Source organism: Oncorhynchus mykiss, unplaced genomic scaffold (assembly GCF_013265735.2).
Source record: "Oncorhynchus mykiss isolate Arlee unplaced genomic scaffold, USDA_OmykA_1.1 un_scaffold_395, whole genome shotgun sequence".
NCBI classification, from domain to species: Eukaryota; Metazoa; Chordata; class Actinopteri; order Salmoniformes; family Salmonidae; genus Oncorhynchus; species Oncorhynchus mykiss.
In genome coordinates, this window is record NW_023493842.1 from 5,001 (window position 1) to 20,000 (window position 15,000).

Consider the following 15,000-nt stretch of genomic DNA (forward strand, 5'->3'; position numbering starts at 1 on the left):
TGAATGTCACAGGATGCATAGGTTCCTGTGGATGCGAATTTTTTTTACATTATGTAATTGTTGCCCATCACGAGAGAGGGTATGAGACGAAATTTGGGACCTCTAGCCCTTCGGGAAGTATTTTTAATCATTTTTTGAAAATTACAGAAATTGGTCGAAAAAATGACAGAGTCCCACTTTTCACAGCCGTGCACCTGGTGATTGAAAACGTGCATCTGGTAACCCAAAAATGCGGTTCTCAATGCGCTTGCCGGTGTTACAGATATACATGTCCGATAATGATGCACCCTACTACGGACCTTTTTCAATGGGGGTCGGCCTGAATTATTTATGGAAGGTATGATTACTTTTTTTTTCTCCGTGCAACTGGTGATTGAAAACGTGCACCTGGTCACCCAAAACACGGTTCTCTATGCGGTTAGCGGTGTTCCCGAGATTCATGTCCGATAATGATGCACCCTACTACGGACCTTTTCAATGGGGGCCGGTCCGAATTATTTATGGAAGGTATGATTTTTTTTTTCTCTCTCCGTGCAACTGGTGATTGAAAACGTGCATCTGGTAACCCAAAACACGGTTCTCTATGCGGTTAGCGGTGTTCCCGAGATTCATGTCCGATAATGATGCACCCTACTACGGACCTTTTCAATGGGGGCCGGTCCGAATTATTTATGGAAGGTATGATTTTTTTTTTTTTTCAACACTTTTCCCCTCTTTTTCTCTCTCTGCCGGGGCCGGCCCTGGGTGCTTTATGGACGGTTTAAAACATGACTATGGATGCAAATGCTCATTTTCCTCCGTGCACCTGGTGATTGAAAACGTGCATCTGGTAACCCAAAAATTATAAAAGGGTTTTAAATACTTTTACCCGTCATTCTATTGATATAGCCCGCTAGGGGAGTGCCCCACTACGGCCCTCTCTCTGTCAGGGCCGTCCTTGGGTGCTTTTTACACACTTTAAGAAATCACGATGGATGCAGATTGCTATTAATCCTCCGTGCAACTGGTGATTGAAAACGTGCATCTGGTAACCCAAAATTTCAAATATGGTTCAAAATGAATTTAAAGGCACCCCTCTCATTGTTGCCCGCTATGGGAGCACCCCACTAAGGCCCTGTCTCGGTCGGGCCCGTCCTGAGTGCTTTATAGACACTTTAAGAAATCGCGATGGATGCAGATTGCTATTAATCCTCCGTGCAACTGGTGATTGAAAATGTGCAACTGGTGATTGAAAACGTGCACCTGGTCACCCAAAACACGGTTCTCTATGCGGTTAGCGGTGTTCCATCTATTCATGTCCGCTTATGGCGCACCCTACTACGGACCTTTAGCAATGGGGGCCGGCCCGAATTATTTATGGAAGGTCTGATGATGATTTTTTTTTTTTTTTCACCATCTCTTTCTCTCTCTGCCGGGGCCGGCCAAGAGTGCTTTATGGACGGTTTAAAACATGACTATGGATGCAAATGCTCATTTTCCTCCGTGCACCTGGTGATTGAAAACGTGCATCTGGTAACCCAAAAATTATAAAAGGGTTTTAAATACTTTTACCCGTCATTCTATTGATATAGCCCGCTAGGGGAGTGCCCCACTACGGCCCTCTCTCTGTCAGGGCCGTCCTTGGGTGCTTTTTACACACTTTAAGAAATCACGATGGATGCAGATTGCTATTAATCCTCCGTGCAACTGGTGATTGAAAACGTGCATCTGGTAACCCAAAATTTCAAATATGGTTCAAAATGAATTTAAAGGCACCCCTCTCATTGTTGCCCGCTATGGGAGCACCCCACTAAGGCCCTGTCTCGGTCGGGCCCGTCCTGAGTGCTTTATAGACACTTTAAGAAATCGCGATGGATGCAGATTGCTATTAATCCTCCGTGCAACTGGTGATTGAAAATGTGCAACTGGTGATTGAAAACGTGCACCTGGTCACCCAAAACACGGTTCTCTATGCGGTTAGCGGTGTTCCATCTATTCATGTCCGCTTATGGCGCACCCTACTACGGACCTTTAGCAATGGGGGCCGGCCCGAATTATTTATGGAAGGTCTGATGATGATTTTTTTTTTTTTTCACCATCTCTTTCTCTCTCTGCCGGGGCCGGCCAAGAGTGCTTTATGGACGGTTTAAAACATGACTATGGATGCAAATGCTCATTTTCCTCCGTGCACCTGGTGATTGAAAACGTGCATCTGGTAACCCAAAAATTATAAAAGGGTTTTAAATACTTTTACCCGTCATTCTATTGATATAGCCCGCTAGGGGAGTGCCCCACTACGGCCCTCTCTCTGTCAGGGCCGTCCTTGGGTGCTTTTTACACACTTTAAGAAATCACGATGGATGCAGATTGCTATTAATCCTCCGTGCAACTGGTGATTGAAAACGTGCATCTGGTAACCCAAAATTTCAAATATGGTTCAAAATGAATTTAAAGGCACCCCTCTCATTGTTGCCCGCTATGGGAGCACCCCACTAAGGCCCTGTCTCGGTCGGGCCCGTCCTGAGTGCTTTATAGACACTTTAAGAAATCGCGATGGATGCAGATTGCTATTAATCCTCCGTGCAACTGGTGATTGAAAATGTGCAACTGGTGATTGAAAACGTGCACCTGGTCACCCAAAACACGGTTCTCTATGCGGTTAGCGGTGTTCCATCTATTCATGTCCGCTTATGGCGCACCCTACTACGGACCTTTAGCAATGGGGGCCGGCCCGAATTATTTATGGAAGGTCTGATGATGATTTTTTTTTTTTTTCACCATCTCTTTCTCTCTCTGCCGGGGCCGGCCAAGAGTGCTTTATGGACGGTTTAAAACATGACTATGGATGCAAATGCTCATTTTCCTCCGTGCACCTGGTGATTGAAAACGTGCATCTGGTAACCCAAAAATTATAAAAGGGTTTTAAATACTTTTACCCGTCATTCTATTGATATAGCCCGCTAGGGGAGTGCCCCACTACGGCCCTCTCTCTGTCAGGGCCGTCCTTGGGTGCTTTTTACACACTTTAAGAAATCACGATGGATGCAGATTGCTATTAATCCTCCGTGCAACTGGTGATTGAAAACGTGCATCTGGTAACCCAAAATTTCAAATATGGTTCAAAATGAATTTAAAGGCACCCCTCTCATTGTTGCCCGCTATGGGAGCACCCCACTAAGGCCCTGTCTCGGTCGGGCCCGTCCTGAGTGCTTTATAGACACTTTAAGAAATCGCGATGGATGCAGATTGCTATTAATCCTCCGTGCAACTGGTGATTGAAAATGTGCAACTGGTGATTGAAAACGTGCACCTGGTCACCCAAAACACGGTTCTCTATGCGGTTAGCGGTGTTCCATCTATTCATGTCCGCTTATGGCGCACCCTACTACGGACCTTTAGCAATGGGGGCCGGCCCGAATTATTTATGGAAGGTCTGATGATGATTTTTTTTTTTTTCACCATCTCTTTCTCTCTCTGCCGGGGCCGGCCAAGAGTGCTTTATGGACGGTTTAAAACATGACTATGGATGCAAATGCTCATTTTCCTCCGTGCACCTGGTGATTGAAAACGTGCATCTGGTAACCCAAAAATTATAAAAGGGTTTTAAATACTTTTACCCGTCATTCTATTGATATAGCCCGCTAGGGGAGTGCCCCACTACGGCCCTCTCTCTGTCAGGGCCGTCCTTGGGTGCTTTTTACACACTTTAAGAAATCACGATGGATGCAGATTGCTATTAATCCTCCGTGCAACTGGTGATTGAAAACGTGCATCTGGTAACCCAAAATTTCAAATATGGTTCAAAATGAATTTAAAGGCACCCCTCTCATTGTTGCCCGCTATGGGAGCACCCCACTAAGGCCCTGTCTCGGTCGGGCCCGTCCTGAGTGCTTTATAGACACTTTAAGAAATCGCGATGGATGCAGATTGCTATTAATCCTCCGTGCAACTGGTGATTGAAAATGTGCAACTGGTGATTGAAAACGTGCACCTGGTCACCCAAAACACGGTTCTCTATGCGGTTAGCGGTGTTCCATCTATTCATGTCCGCTTATGGCGCACCCTACTACGGACCTTTAGCAATGGGGGCCGGCCCGAATTATTTATGGAAGGTCTGATGATGATTTTTTTTTTTTTTTCACCATCTCTTTCTCTCTCTGCCGGGGCCGGCCAAGAGTGCTTTATGGACGGTTTAAAACATGACTATGGATGCAAATGCTCATTTTCCTCCGTGCACCTGGTGATTGAAAACGTGCATCTGGTAACCCAAAAATTATAAAAGGGTTTTAAATACTTTTACCCGTCATTCTATTGATATAGCCCGCTAGGGGAGTGCCCCACTACGGCCCTCTCTCTGTCAGGGCCGTCCTTGGGTGCTTTTTACACACTTTAAGAAATCACGATGGATGCAGATTGCTATTAATCCTCCGTGCAACTGGTGATTGAAAACGTGCATCTGGTAACCCAAAATTTCAAATATGGTTCAAAATGAATTTAAAGGCACCCCTCTCATTGTTGCCCGCTATGGGAGCACCCCACTAAGGCCCTGTCTCGGTCGGGCCCGTCCTGAGTGCTTTATAGACACTTTAAGAAATCGCGATGGATGCAGATTGCTATTAATCCTCCGTGCAACTGGTGATTGAAAATGTGCAACTGGTGATTGAAAACGTGCACCTGGTCACCCAAAACACGGTTCTCTATGCGGTTAGCGGTGTTCCATCTATTCATGTCCGCTTATGGCGCACCCTACTACGGACCTTTAGCAATGGGGGCCGGCCCGAATTATTTATGGAAGGTCTGATGATGATTTTTTTTTTTTTTCACCATCTCTTTCTCTCTCTGCCGGGGCCGGCCAAGAGTGCTTTATGGACGGTTTAAAACATGACTATGGATGCAAATGCTCATTTTCCTCCGTGCACCTGGTGATTGAAAACGTGCATCTGGTAACCCAAAAATTATAAAAGGGTTTTAAATACTTTTACCCGTCATTCTATTGATATAGCCCGCTAGGGGAGTGCCCCACTACGGCCCTCTCTCTGTCAGGGCCGTCCTTGGGTGCTTTTTACACACTTTAAGAAATCACGATGGATGCAGATTGCTATTAATCCTCCGTGCAACTGGTGATTGAAAACGTGCATCTGGTAACCCAAAATTTCAAATATGGTTCAAAATGAATTTAAAGGCACCCCTCTCATTGTTGCCCGCTATGGGAGCACCCCACTAAGGCCCTGTCTCGGTCGGGCCCGTCCTGAGTGCTTTATAGACACTTTAAGAAATCGCGATGGATGCAGATTGCTATTAATCCTCCGTGCAACTGGTGATTGAAAATGTGCAACTGGTGATTGAAAACGTGCACCTGGTCACCCAAAACACGGTTCTCTATGCGGTTAGCGGTGTTCCATCTATTCATGTCCGCTTATGGCGCACCCTACTACGGACCTTTAGCAATGGGGGCCGGCCCGAATTATTTATGGAAGGTCTGATGATGATTTTTTTTTTTTTTCACCATCTCTTTCTCTCTCTGCCGGGGCCGGCCAAGAGTGCTTTATGGACGGTTTAAAACATGACTATGGATGCAAATGCTCATTTTCCTCCGTGCACCTGGTGATTGAAAACGTGCATCTGGTAACCCAAAAATTATAAAAGGGTTTTAAATACTTTTACCCGTCATTCTATTGATATAGCCCGCTAGGGGAGTGCCCACTACGGCCCTCTCTCTGTCAGGGCCGTCCTTGGGTGCTTTTTACACACTTTAAGAAATCACGATGGATGCAGATTGCTATTAATCCTCCGTGCAACTGGTGATTGAAAACGTGCATCTGGTAACCCAAAATTTCAAATATGGTTCAAAATGAATTTAAAGGCACCCCTCTCATTGTTGCCCGCTATGGGAGCACCCCACTAAGGCCCTGTCTCGGTCGGGCCCGTCCTGAGTGCTTTATAGACACTTTAAGAAATCGCGATGGATGCAGATTGCTATTAATCCTCCGTGCAACTGGTGATTGAAAATGTGCAACTGGTGATTGAAAACGTGCACCTGGTCACCCAAAACACGGTTCTCTATGCGGTTAGCGGTGTTCCATCTATTCATGTCCGCTTATGGCGCACCCTACTACGGACCTTTAGCAATGGGGGCCGGCCCGAATTATTTATGGAAGGTCTGATGATGATTTTTTTTTTTTTTTCACCATCTCTTTCTCTCTCTGCCGGGGCCGGCCAAGAGTGCTTTATGGACGGTTTAAAACATGACTATGGATGCAAATGCTCATTTTCCTCCGTGCACCTGGTGATTGAAAACGTGCATCTGGTAACCCAAAAATTATAAAAGGGTTTTAAATACTTTTACCCGTCATTCTATTGATATAGCCCGCTAGGGGAGTGCCCCACTACGGCCCTCTCTCTGTCAGGGCCGTCCTTGGGTGCTTTTTACACACTTTAAGAAATCACGATGGATGCAGATTGCTATTAATCCTCCGTGCAACTGGTGATTGAAAACGTGCATCTGGTAACCCAAAATTTCAAATATGGTTCAAAATGAATTTAAAGGCACCCCTCTCATTGTTGCCCGCTATGGGAGCACCCCACTAAGGCCCTGTCTCGGTCGGGCCCGTCCTGAGTGCTTTATAGACACTTTAAGAAATCGCGATGGATGCAGATTGCTATTAATCCTCCGTGCAACTGGTGATTGAAAATGTGCAACTGGTGATTGAAAACGTGCACCTGGTCACCCAAAACACGGTTCTCTATGCGGTTAGCGGTGTTCCATCTATTCATGTCCGCTTATGGCGCACCCTACTACGGACCTTTAGCAATGGGGGCCGGCCCGAATTATTTATGGAAGGTCTGATGATGATTTTTTTTTTTTTTCACCATCTCTTTCTCTCTCTGCCGGGGCCGGCCAAGAGTGCTTTATGGACGGTTTAAAACATGACTATGGATGCAAATGCTCATTTTCCTCCGTGCACCTGGTGATTGAAAACGTGCATCTGGTAACCCAAAAATTATAAAAGGGTTTTAAATACTTTTACCCGTCATTCTATTGATATAGCCCGCTAGGGGAGTGCCCCACTACGGCCCTCTCTCTGTCAGGGCCGTCCTTGGGTGCTTTTTACACACTTTAAGAAATCACGATGGATGCAGATTGCTATTAATCCTCCGTGCAACTGGTGATTGAAAACGTGCATCTGGTAACCCAAAATTTCAAATATGGTTCAAAATGAATTTAAAGGCACCCCTCTCATTGTTGCCCGCTATGGGAGCACCCCACTAAGGCCCTGTCTCGGTCGGGCCCGTCCTGAGTGCTTTATAGACACTTTAAGAAATCGCGATGGATGCAGATTGCTATTAATCCTCCGTGCAACTGGTGATTGAAAATGTGCAACTGGTGATTGAAAACGTGCACCTGGTCACCCAAAACACGGTTCTCTATGCGGTTAGCGGTGTTCCATCTATTCATGTCCGCTTATGGCGCACCCTACTACGGACCTTTAGCAATGGGGGCCGGCCCGAATTATTTATGGAAGGTCTGATGATGATTTTTTTTTTTTTTCACCATCTCTTTCTCTCTCTGCCGGGGCCGGCCAAGAGTGCTTTATGGACGGTTTAAAACATGACTATGGATGCAAATGCTCATTTTCCTCCGTGCACCTGGTGATTGAAAACGTGCATCTGGTAACCCAAAAATTATAAAAGGGTTTTAAATACTTTTACCCGTCATTCTATTGATATAGCCCGCTAGGGGAGTGCCCCACTACGGCCCTCTCTCTGTCAGGGCCGTCCTTGGGTGCTTTTTACACACTTTAAGAAATCACGATGGATGCAGATTGCTATTAATCCTCCGTGCAACTGGTGATTGAAAACGTGCATCTGGTAACCCAAAATTTCAAATATGGTTCAAAATGAATTTAAAGGCACCCCTCTCATTGTTGCCCGCTATGGGAGCACCCCACTAAGGCCCTGTCTCGGTCGGGCCCGTCCTGAGTGCTTTATAGACACTTTAAGAAATCGCGATGGATGCAGATTGCTATTAATCCTCCGTGCAACTGGTGATTGAAAATGTGCAACTGGTGATTGAAAACGTGCACCTGGTCACCCAAAACACGGTTCTCTATGCGGTTAGCGGTGTTCCATCTATTCATGTCCGCTTATGGCGCACCCTACTACGGACCTTTAGCAATGGGGGCCGGCCCGAATTATTTATGGAAGGTCTGATGATGATTTTTTTTTTTTTTCACCATCTCTTTCTCTCTCTGCCGGGGCCGGCCAAGAGTGCTTTATGGACGGTTTAAAACATGACTATGGATGCAAATGCTCATTTTCCTCCGTGCACCTGGTGATTGAAAACGTGCATCTGGTAACCCAAAAATTATAAAAGGGTTTTAAATACTTTTACCCGTCATTCTATTGATATAGCCCGCTAGGGGAGTGCCCCACTACGGCCCTCTCTCTGTCAGGGCCGTCCTTGGGTGCTTTTTACACACTTTAAGAAATCACGATGGATGCAGATTGCTATTAATCCTCCGTGCAACTGGTGATTGAAAACGTGCATCTGGTAACCCAAAATTTCAAATATGGTTCAAAATGAATTTAAAGGCACCCCTCTCATTGTTGCCCGCTATGGGAGCACCCCACTAAGGCCCTGTCTCGGTCGGGCCCGTCCTGAGTGCTTTATAGACACTTTAAGAAATCGCGATGGATGCAGATTGCTATTAATCCTCCGTGCAACTGGTGATTGAAAATGTGCAACTGGTGATTGAAAACGTGCACCTGGTCACCCAAAACACGGTTCTCTATGCGGTTAGCGGTGTTCCATCTATTCATGTCCGCTTATGGCGCACCCTACTACGGACCTTTAGCAATGGGGGCCGGCCCGAATTATTTATGGAAGGTCTGATGATGATTTTTTTTTTTTTTCACCATCTCTTTCTCTCTCTGCCGGGGCCGGCCAAGAGTGCTTTATGGACGGTTTAAAACATGACTATGGATGCAAATGCTCATTTTCCTCCGTGCACCTGGTGATTGAAAACGTGCATCTGGTAACCCAAAAATTATAAAAGGGTTTTAAATACTTTTACCCGTCATTCTATTGATATAGCCCGCTAGGGGAGTGCCCCACTACGGCCCTCTCTCTGTCAGGGCCGTCCTTGGGTGCTTTTTACACACTTTAAGAAATCACGATGGATGCAGATTGCTATTAATCCTCCGTGCAACTGGTGATTGAAAACGTGCATCTGGTAACCCAAAATTTCAAATATGGTTCAAAATGAATTTAAAGGCACCCCTCTCATTGTTGCCCGCTATGGGAGCACCCCACTAAGGCCCTGTCTCGGTCGGGCCCGTCCTGAGTGCTTTATAGACACTTTAAGAAATCGCGATGGATGCAGATTGCTATTAATCCTCCGTGCAACTGGTGATTGAAAATGTGCAACTGGTGATTGAAAACGTGCACCTGGTCACCCAAAACACGGTTCTCTATGCGGTTAGCGGTGTTCCATCTATTCATGTCCGCTTATGGCGCACCCTACTACGGACCTTTAGCAATGGGGGCCGGCCCGAATTATTTATGGAAGGTCTGATGATGATTTTTTTTTTTTTTCACCATCTCTTTCTCTCTCTGCCGGGGCCGGCCAAGAGTGCTTTATGGACGGTTTAAAACATGACTATGGATGCAAATGCTCATTTTCCTCCGTGCACCTGGTGATTGAAAACGTGCATCTGGTAACCCAAAAATTATAAAAGGGTTTTAAATACTTTTACCCGTCATTCTATTGATATAGCCCGCTAGGGGAGTGCCCCACTACGGCCCTCTCTCTGTCAGGGCCGTCCTTGGGTGCTTTTTACACACTTTAAGAAATCACGATGGATGCAGATTGCTATTAATCCTCCGTGCAACTGGTGATTGAAAACGTGCATCTGGTAACCCAAAATTTCAAATATGGTTCAAAATGAATTTAAAGGCACCCCTCTCATTGTTGCCCGCTATGGGAGCACCCCACTAAGGCCCTGTCTCGGTCGGGCCCGTCCTGAGTGCTTTATAGACACTTTAAGAAATCGCGATGGATGCAGATTGCTATTAATCCTCCGTGCAACTGGTGATTGAAAATGTGCAACTGGTGATTGAAAACGTGCACCTGGTCACCCAAAACACGGTTCTCTATGCGGTTAGCGGTGTTCCATCTATTCATGTCCGCTTATGGCGCACCCTACTACGGACCTTTAGCAATGGGGGCCGGCCCGAATTATTTATGGAAGGTCTGATGATGATTTTTTTTTTTTTTCACCATCTCTTTCTCTCTCTGCCGGGGCCGGCCAAGAGTGCTTTATGGACGGTTTAAAACATGACTATGGATGCAAATGCTCATTTTCCTCCGTGCACCTGGTGATTGAAAACGTGCATCTGGTAACCCAAAAATTATAAAAGGGTTTTAAATACTTTTACCCGTCATTCTATTGATATAGCCCGCTAGGGGAGTGCCCCACTACGGCCCTCTCTCTGTCAGGGCCGTCCTTGGGTGCTTTTTACACACTTTAAGAAATCACGATGGATGCAGATTGCTATTAATCCTCCGTGCAACTGGTGATTGAAAACGTGCATCTGGTAACCCAAAATTTCAAATATGGTTCAAAATGAATTTAAAGGCACCCCTCTCATTGTTGCCCGCTATGGGAGCACCCCACTAAGGCCCTGTCTCGGTCGGGCCCGTCCTGAGTGCTTTATAGACACTTTAAGAAATCGCGATGGATGCAGATTGCTATTAATCCTCCGTGCAACTGGTGATTGAAAATGTGCAACTGGTGATTGAAAACGTGCACCTGGTCACCCAAAACACGGTTCTCTATGCGGTTAGCGGTGTTCCATCTATTCATGTCCGCTTATGGCGCACCCTACTACGGACCTTTAGCAATGGGGGCCGGCCCGAATTATTTATGGAAGGTCTGATGATGATTTTTTTTTTTTTTCACCATCTCTTTCTCTCTCTGCCGGGGCCGGCCAAGAGTGCTTTATGGACGGTTTAAAACATGACTATGGATGCAAATGCTCATTTTCCTCCGTGCACCTGGTGATTGAAAACGTGCATCTGGTAACCCAAAAATTATAAAAGGGTTTTAAATACTTTTACCCGTCATTCTATTGATATAGCCCGCTAGGGGAGTGCCCCACTACGGCCCTCTCTCTGTCAGGGCCGTCCTTGGGTGCTTTTTACACACTTTAAGAAATCACGATGGATGCAGATTGCTATTAATCCTCCGTGCAACTGGTGATTGAAAACGTGCATCTGGTAACCCAAAATTTCAAATATGGTTCAAAATGAATTTAAAGGCACCCCTCTCATTGTTGCCCGCTATGGGAGCACCCCACTAAGGCCCTGTCTCGGTCGGGCCCGTCCTGAGTGCTTTATAGACACTTTAAGAAATCGCGATGGATGCAGATTGCTATTAATCCTCCGTGCAACTGGTGATTGAAAATGTGCAACTGGTGATTGAAAACGTGCACCTGGTCACCCAAAACACGGTTCTCTATGCGGTTAGCGGTGTTCCATCTATTCATGTCCGCTTATGGCGCACCCTACTACGGACCTTTAGCAATGGGGGCCGGCCCGAATTATTTATGGAAGGTCTGATGATGATTTTTTTTTTTTTTCACCATCTCTTTCTCTCTCTGCCGGGGCCGGCCAAGAGTGCTTTATGGACGGTTTAAAACATGACTATGGATGCAAATGCTCATTTTCCTCCGTGCACCTGGTGATTGAAAACGTGCATCTGGTAACCCAAAAATTATAAAAGGGTTTTAAATACTTTTACCCGTCATTCTATTGATATAGCCCGCTAGGGGAGTGCCCCACTACGGCCCTCTCTCTGTCAGGGCCGTCCTTGGGTGCTTTTTACACACTTTAAGAAATCACGATGGATGCAGATTGCTATTAATCCTCCGTGCAACTGGTGATTGAAAACGTGCATCTGGTAACCCAAAATTTCAAATATGGTTCAAAATGAATTTAAAGGCACCCCTCTCATTGTTGCCCGCTATGGGAGCACCCCACTAAGGCCCTGTCTCGGTCGGGCCCGTCCTGAGTGCTTTATAGACACTTTAAGAAATCGCGATGGATGCAGATTGCTATTAATCCTCCGTGCAACTGGTGATTGAAAATGTGCAACTGGTGATTGAAAACGTGCACCTGGTCACCCAAAACACGGTTCTCTATGCGGTTAGCGGTGTTCCATCTATTCATGTCCGCTTATGGCGCACCCTACTACGGACCTTTAGCAATGGGGGCCGGCCCGAATTATTTATGGAAGGTCTGATGATGATTTTTTTTTTTTTTTCACCATCTCTTTCTCTCTCTGCCGGGGCCGGCCAAGAGTGCTTTATGGACGGTTTAAAACATGACTATGGATGCAAATGCTCATTTTCCTCCGTGCACCTGGTGATTGAAAACGTGCATCTGGTAACCCAAAAATTATAAAAGGGTTTTAAATACTTTTACCCGTCATTCTATTGATATAGCCCGCTAGGGGAGTGCCCCACTACGGCCCTCTCTCTGTCAGGGCCGTCCTTGGGTGCTTTTTACACACTTTAAGAAATCACGATGGATGCAGATTGCTATTAATCCTCCGTGCAACTGGTGATTGAAAACGTGCATCTGGTAACCCAAAATTTCAAATATGGTTCAAAATGAATTTAAAGGCACCCCTCTCATTGTTGCCCGCTATGGGAGCACCCCACTAAGGCCCTGTCTCGGTCGGGCCCGTCCTGAGTGCTTTATAGACACTTTAAGAAATCGCGATGGATGCAGATTGCTATTAATCCTCCGTGCAACTGGTGATTGAAAATGTGCAACTGGTGATTGAAAACGTGCACCTGGTCACCCAAAACACGGTTCTCTATGCGGTTAGCGGTGTTCCATCTATTCATGTCCGCTTATGGCGCACCCTACTACGGACCTTTAGCAATGGGGGCCGGCCCGAATTATTTATGGAAGGTCTGATGATGATTTTTTTTTTTTTTCACCATCTCTTTCTCTCTCTGCCGGGGCCGGCCAAGAGTGCTTTATGGACGGTTTAAAACATGACTATGGATGCAAATGCTCATTTTCCTCCGTGCACCTGGTGATTGAAAACGTGCATCTGGTAACCCAAAAATTATAAAAGGGTTTTAAATACTTTTACCCGTCATTCTATTGATATAGCCCGCTAGGGGAGTGCCCCACTACGGCCCTCTCTCTGTCAGGGCCGTCCTTGGGTGCTTTTTACACACTTTAAGAAATCACGATGGATGCAGATTGCTATTAATCCTCCGTGCAACTGGTGATTGAAAACGTGCATCTGGTAACCCAAAATTTCAAATATGGTTCAAAATGAATTTAAAGGCACCCCTCTCATTGTTGCCCGCTATGGGAGCACCCCACTAAGGCCCTGTCTCGGTCGGGCCCGTCCTGAGTGCTTTATAGACACTTTAAGAAATCGCGATGGATGCAGATTGCTATTAATCCTCCGTGCAACTGGTGATTGAAAATGTGCAACTGGTGATTGAAAACGTGCACCTGGTCACCCAAAACACGGTTCTCTATGCGGTTAGCGGTGTTCCATCTATTCATGTCCGCTTATGGCGCACCCTACTACGGACCTTTAGCAATGGGGGCCGGCCCGAATTATTTATGGAAGGTCTGATGATGATTTTTTTTTTTTTTTCACCATCTCTTTCTCTCTCTGCCGGGGCCGGCCAAGAGTGCTTTATGGACGGTTTAAAACATGACTATGGATGCAAATGCTCATTTTCCTCCGTGCACCTGGTGATTGAAAACGTGCATCTGGTAACCCAAAAATTATAAAAGGGTTTTAAATACTTTTACCCGTCATTCTATTGATATAGCCCGCTAGGGGAGTGCCCCACTACGGCCCTCTCTCTGTCAGGGCCGTCCTTGGGTGCTTTTTACACACTTTAAGAAATCACGATGGATGCAGATTGCTATTAATCCTCCGTGCAACTGGTGATTGAAAACGTGCATCTGGTAACCCAAAATTTCAAATATGGTTCAAAATGAATTTAAAGGCACCCCTCTCATTGTTGCCCGCTATGGGAGCACCCCACTAAGGCCCTGTCTCGGTCGGGCCCGTCCTGAGTGCTTTATAGACACTTTAAGAAATCGCGATGGATGCAGATTGCTATTAATCCTCCGTGCAACTGGTGATTGAAAATGTGCAACTGGTGATTGAAAACGTGCACCTGGTCACCCAAAACACGGTTCTCTATGCGGTTAGCGGTGTTCCATCTATTCATGTCCGCTTATGGCGCACCCTACTACGGACCTTTAGCAATGGGGGCCGGCCCGAATTATTTATGGAAGGTCTGATGATGATTTTTTTTTTTTTTCACCATCTCTTTCTCTCTCTGCCGGGGCCGGCCAAGAGTGCTTTATGGACGGTTTAAAACATGACTATGGATGCAAATGCTCATTTTCCTCCGTGCACCTGGTGATTGAAAACGTGCATCTGGTAACCCAAAAATTATAAAAGGGTTTTAAATACTTTTACCCGTCATTCTATTGATATAGCCCGCTAGGGGAGTGCCCCACTACGGCCCTCTCTCTGTCAGGGCCGTCCTTGGGTGCTTTTTACACACTTTAAGAAATCACGATGGATGCAGATTGCTATTAATCCTCCGTGCAACTGGTGATTGAAAACGTGCATCTGGTAACCCAAAAATTATAAAACGGTTTTAAATACTTTTACCGGTCATTCTATTGATATAGCCCGCTATGGGAGCACCCCACTAAGGCCCTGTCTCGGTCGGGGCCGTCCTTCAGTGCTTTATATACAGTTTCATATATTACGATGGATGCAGATTGTGATTGTTTTCCAAAAGACCCGTGTGCATCTGGTAACCCAAAAATTATAAAACTGTTTTAAATCATTTTACCGGTCATTCTATTGATATAGCCCGCTAGGGGAGTACCCTACTACGGCCCTCTCTCGGTCAGGCCCGTCCTTAGGTGCTTTATATACAGTTTAAGATATTACGAT